At 44.4% G+C, this 6,091-nt stretch overlaps 2 pseudogenes; both read left to right on the plus strand.

Annotated features, from left to right (window-relative positions):
• The first annotated feature begins 510 nt into the window (after positions 1 to 510).
• Positions 511 to 662, plus strand: LOC142355799 (5.8S ribosomal RNA; annotated as a pseudogene).
• Positions 663 to 2,345: 1,683 nt separating this feature from the next.
• The window catches only part of LOC142355803 (large subunit ribosomal RNA), a 7,284-nt pseudogene continuing 3,538 nt past the window's right edge, over positions 2,346 to 6,091 (plus strand).

Below are 6,091 nucleotides of genomic sequence, written 5' to 3' on the forward strand. Positions count from 1 at the left end.
AATTTTGCAATCAAACTGTGGCTAGTACTGTGATGTTACTAGTAACCTTTTCTTACGTCATATGGCCAAGAGAGCATTTGAAGGCGAAACTTCTGCATGGGGAAGCTGCATCATGAACAAAAGTTTATATCGAGTATTATGTTGACGTTAGTAGGCCCTGGCCGAAAGCGCAGCATGTGAAAGGTATAGATAAAAGTTATCGTTGCAGTCAGTACTGTGTAGTTACTAGTAGCTGGATTTAAGCTCGAAGTGAGACACTGTTGGTGAAACTTCATCATGAGAACGTCACAAGCTGATCACGCTCTATGATATGACTAGTATTATGTTGCTTATAGTAGGCTAAGCGCAAGCCGAAACATCAACATGTGAAAGTCGTAGAATTTTGCGATCAAACTGTGGCTAGTACTTTGATGATGCTTGTAGCCAACCGAATTGGTTGAAAAGCCCAATAAGTAAGCTAACTTGGGAGAGCTTGTTGGAAACCAAATGCTACTAGATTGGTCCAAATACATCCTTCAACAGGGGATCACTTGGCTCGCTTTACGAAGAGGAGCACAGCTATATGTGTTAATTCGGTATGAATCGCAAGATTTGTTTACCGACCTCTCTAACGCAAAAGGCGGTCTCGGCTTCGGCTGTTGACTGCGTCCGATTCAGGGTTATATAACTCTCGATTGAACACATTGATGTTCTATTGTTGGTGCTTCCAATAAAATTGGAACACTTAAAGCAGAACCGATTCAAATAATAGCATTCTGATCAATGATTGCATTCCTTGATCAAGAACTGCTGGAGTCATTGTGATGGCGAATTTTCTTCATAAGAAAATTGCAAAGAGACGGAACTTAATGAGACTAGTATTATGTTGTTTCTAGTAAGCGGAAGCTGAAACAGCAACATGTGAAAATCAAGTTTTGTTCAATGATCTCGAGGCGATAAGTACTATGAAGCAACTAGTAGCCTAAGCATGACTCAGATTTGAGACAGTCAAAAAGACTGGCGAAACTTCTTCACATGAAAGTTACATAGAGAACTACAAATGTATACAGCGAGTATTATGTTGTTTCTAGTAGGCGAAAGCTGAAACATCAACATGTGAAAGTTGTCTGCAAACTGTAGAACGATATGTGATTAGTACTGTGCTGTTACTAGTAGCCAGTCTGACTGTAGAAGCCAAGACAAAGGGAAACTAATGCATCTGAAAAGGACAAGTTATGGAAAGGTATGCACGATAAGTATTATGTTGTTTCTAGTAAGCGGCAGCTGAAACATCAACATGTGAACGTCGTTGTGTACAGTAACCTAGAACTATATAGTCCTTAGTAACGTGCATTTACTAGTACCTGTAATTGGTATTCAGACTCAGGCAGTTTGGAATAGTTTGGCAAAGATGCACCAGAGAAAACTGGGATTTGATACAGAAATTGTTGAATACAAGTATTATGCTGCTTCTAGTAGGTTGAATCCGAAACATCAGCATGTGAAAATTGAAAACATTTCTGGTTCGAATTGTCACAAGTATTTGGTGATCTGAGTAGCCAAACTCACTACAACGCCAATTGAAGGCAAAAATTCTCAACGGGAAAAGCTATTCTCATTGAATGAGCTAACAAGACGAGTATTATGTTGCTTCTAGTAGGCGAAAGCCAAAACATCAACATGTGAAAGTCTTGCTGAACAAATTTAATGTTGTTGAGCTCAGTACCGTGTGAATTAGTAGCCATAATTGGCGAGCGAAAATTGAACTGGCGAAACTTCGTCTTTGGAAAATTGCAGATGCCGAGCACTTATTTTGCAACGAGTATTATGTTGACTGTAGTAAGCGAAAGCCGAAACAGCAACATGTGAAAGCTGTTGAAATTTGTGGTCATTTTGCAATAAGTACAAGGAGTGTAACTAGTAGCCAGGTCAAAATTTGGGATAAGAATGAGCAAAAATTCTGCATGAGAACAGTTGAAATTATGAAACTAAATTACAAAGACTAGTATTATGTTGTTTCGAGTACGCGAAAGCGGAAACATCAACATGTGAACGTTTGTAACGAAGTTTCGTTAATTTTCAGCCTAGTACTGAGCAAGAACGAGTAGCCTCATCTCCAATCCCACGCAAAATGTAGTGAAATATGTGAGTGAACCTTATTCACGGTGAGGGTTTCCCGAGGTCTGTATTGCAGCGAGTATTATGTTGCTTCTAGTAAGCGAAAGCTGAAACAACAACATTTGAAAGTTGGAATTAATGACTGAATGGAAACTTCGACCTGTGTTTGATAGTAGTAGCGAACAAAACTGCTGAATCGGTTTCTGTCTCATATTGGTCAGTGAACCAATTAAGAGACAATCAACTACATAACCTGAATTGGGCGAGAGAACCCCCTTAACTTAAGCATATCAGTAAGGGGAGGAAAAGAAATCAACTGAGAATCCCTTAGTAATGGCGAATGAACAGGGAAAAGCTCATCGGGAAGAGAAATGGCAACATTTCTCGGTGTCCGGTATGGTTTGATGCTAGACTGGTGAATTTGTCCTGATGTCTACTGGAAAGTAGCATCAAAGAAGGTGAAAATCCTGTAAAGGTCATTTTCGATACCAGTCATAATGGCTCATTCCTATGAGTAGAGTTGTTTGAAAGTGCAACTCGAAGCTGGAGATATGTCTCTCCAAAAGCTAATTATAAAGCGAGACCGATAGTAAACAAGTACCGTGAGGGAAAGTTGAAAAGCACTCTGAAGAGAGAGTGAAAAGTACGTGAAACTGTTGAAGGGGAACTGGAGTGAGCGTTACCATACTCAATGCCTTGATATTATATTCTCGGCTACCGAGTAGTGTAGTTGTCGTCTTTTGGCAAATCTTGTTAATGAATCGAGCAGAAGTTTTCCTCGGAATTCTTCTTGTTGATTCTAAACAAAATGAGATAAATTGATCTTGATTGCCTGTCTGACCTCAACTTCCTATTCAATGCTCTCTACAGCCCGTCTTGAAACACGGACCAAGGAGTGTGAGTTGCTTGCAAGTGTTGTCGCTCATTGAAAGCGCACACGCGAAATGAAAGTGAACAGTGTAATTTTTATGAATTGCACTACTTTGTGTGGTGAGGGCGCCGATTCGGTGTCCCGCAACCACGGACGGTTTTGCTCTTATTGCATGACTGATCCAGAGCAAGTAGCACACGACCCGAAAGATGGTGATCTATGCTTGGGCAGGGCGAAGCCACGGGAAACCATGGTGGAAGCCCGAAGCGGTTCTGACGTGCAAATCGATCGTCTGACCTGAGCATAGGGGCGAAAGACTAATCGAACCATCTAGTAGCTGGTTTCCTCCGAAGTTTCCCTCAGGATAGCAAAAGCTTGAGCAAGATTGAAAAATCTTCGCAAAGCAATTTCATCGGTTAAAGCGAATGATTAGAGGAATGGGGGAAAATTTTTCCTTCACCTATTCTCAAACTATAAATCGGTGAGATGTCCTTGTGACTTAATTGCACTTGGACTATGAATGCAAGCTTTTTGTGGGCCGCTTTTGGTAAGCAGAACCGGCGATGTGGGATGAACCAAAAGTTGGGTTAAGGCGCCTAACTACTTGCTCATGAGTCACCACAAAAGGTGTTGATTGATACTGACAGCAGGACGGTGGTCATGGAAGTTGAAATCCGCTAAGGAGTGTGTAACAACTCACCTGCCGAATCAATCAGCCCTGAAAATGGATGGCACTAGAGCTCGTGGCCTATACCCAACCATGAATATCAATATCTAACGCAAGTTAGATTAGAGAAAAAGAGCCTCACCAGCTCAAAAATGATATTCATGTGTAGGAGGACACATTGATTGCGCTAAAGTATGCACGCAAGTGTATGCGCGAAGCGATCAATGGAGCAGATCTTGGTGGAAGTAGCAAGTACTCAAATGAGAACTTTGAGGACTGAAGCGGGAAAGGCTTTCATGTGAACAGCGTTTGCACATGAGTTAGTCGATTCTAAAAGACAGGCTAATGCCAAAGTCTTGAATAGTGGTTTCTTGAAAACTGCTGAGTCTCGAAAGAGCATCGGGTTAAAATTCCCGAACTTACTCTCCTGGCATTGAGACGGCAACGTCATTGAGGTCGAACTTTGTCATTGGGACCTTGGGGAAGAGTTATCTTTTCTTTATAACACGTTGTAGAGTCCTTGGAATTGATTCAATCAGAGATAAGGCTCGAAGCGTGCAAGAGCACAGCAGCATTTGCTGTGTCCCAATTGTTCCTGGTGGCACATAAAAGTTTGGCTTAGCAGATGTCAGGAGAGTGAATCGTACCGATTACCGCATCAGGTCCCCAAGGTGAAAAGCCTCTGGTCTTGGAACAGTGTAGATAAGGGAAGTCGGCAAAATAGATCCGTACCTTCGGAAGAAGGATTGGCTCTGAGGAGTGGGTGTAACAAGCCTTTAGTTTGACGCTTCGGTCTGCTAAAGCGTGCGATGGCCTTCGGGTTGTTGGCGTTTGGTTTGACTGCTAGCTGATATGCTTTAGGTCTATTCTGTTGCACAAAAAACACTCGAACTCTGAACTGGTTCGGACAAGGGGAATCCGACTGTTTAATTAAAACAAAGCATTGCGATGGCTGGTGAAACGGTGTTGACGCAATGTGATTTCTGCCCAGTGCTCTGAATGTCAAAGTGAAGAAATTCAAATAAGCGCGGGTAAACGGCGGGAGTAACTATGACTCTCTTATGACTCTCTTAAGTGATGATTAGTTGACTGTGTGCAACCTCCACGAGGTCTCGCTGGAAACTGCCATTCGTGGCTGAGCTAAGCACACCATCAATAGTCCCCGGAATGGACAAACCTTAAAAACTTGCCCAGTGGAAGGAAAACCACTCAACAAACCACGGTTTCGGAGTCATACCAAAACAAAGACTGTCCGTGGAAGGCAAACCACTAAAACCACGGTTTCGGAGTCACACCAAAACAAAGACTGTCCGTGGAAGGCGAACCACTAAAAACCACGGTTTCGGAGTCATACCAGAACAAAGGCTGTCCGGTGAAGTGTGCTGACCACCTTAAAAGTTCGCCAACCACTTTGGGTAAAACCAAAGTCTGTACCTCGGTACAGTAGTCCCAACGATGAAGACAATCAATGAGAAAGATCTGGCCTCAGCCAGACAAGACAGTGTGAGCACCAGTAGTTGTGGAGACGTGGCCTCCAAGTGGACCTGCGACATCTGCGGACAGGGTCCGTTCAGGAGTGAGCTCGGCCTGAAGCAGCACAAGACCAGAAGTCACAAGTCAGGGGCATCACAGACGAAAGCATCACAGGGAGCACATGCGGGCAGGGCTCCCACCCAGGAACCCGTGAGTGGCCAAGCAACAGCCCCCAACTGGTGCTGCTCAATCTGTGGTGCTGGACCCTTCAAAGGACAGACTGGTCTCTCACTTCACACCAAAAGCAGGCACCCAGATACATACCACCAGATGCAGGCCCAGAAGACAGGCAGATCTAATGCAAGGTGGACTCTTGAGGAAATGGCTCTGGTCAGAGACGCGATGAGGGTCCTTGATCCCGCATCCCAGAAGCAAGAGAATGAGCAACTGGCAAGACTGTTCCCCCATCGATCCGCTGAGGCATTCAAGGGCTTGAGAAAGAACCAACAGTTTGTGGCAATGATGCAGGAACATGACAGGGAGGAAAACACTGTGCAGGAAGACAGACCAAGACACTGTCTTGAGACGGGCATCGACCTTGAGATGCTGGCTCTTCCTCCTCCGGGTGAATGGCACAGAATGACGGACGACGATCTCACCCAGTACGTCGAGAGAGAGGGACAGATGTGGCTACAAACCCTTGCACAAGAACCAGGGAAGAATGGGGGACAGAGGGCTCACAAACATCCTAGACGATCCAAGAAGGGCATGAGACGGCACCAGTATGCAAGACTGCAGGCTCTTTACAGACGTGACAGGGCTAAGGCAGCGGCATCAGTGATGGATGGGTCATGGGAGAAGTTTGGTGAGCACAACCCCATCACCGACAAGACAGGGTTTCTTGATGCTTGGCAGCAGCTCCTTGAGACGGAAGCAGAGACAATAGACCTAAGCACAATCAGCGGTCAGGGTTGGGTCACTCC

The sequence above is a fragment of the Convolutriloba macropyga genome, unplaced genomic scaffold (assembly GCF_964194025.1).
Source record: "Convolutriloba macropyga unplaced genomic scaffold, txConMacr16.3 SCAFFOLD_475, whole genome shotgun sequence".
NCBI lineage: Eukaryota > Metazoa > Xenacoelomorpha > Acoela > Convolutidae > Convolutriloba > Convolutriloba macropyga.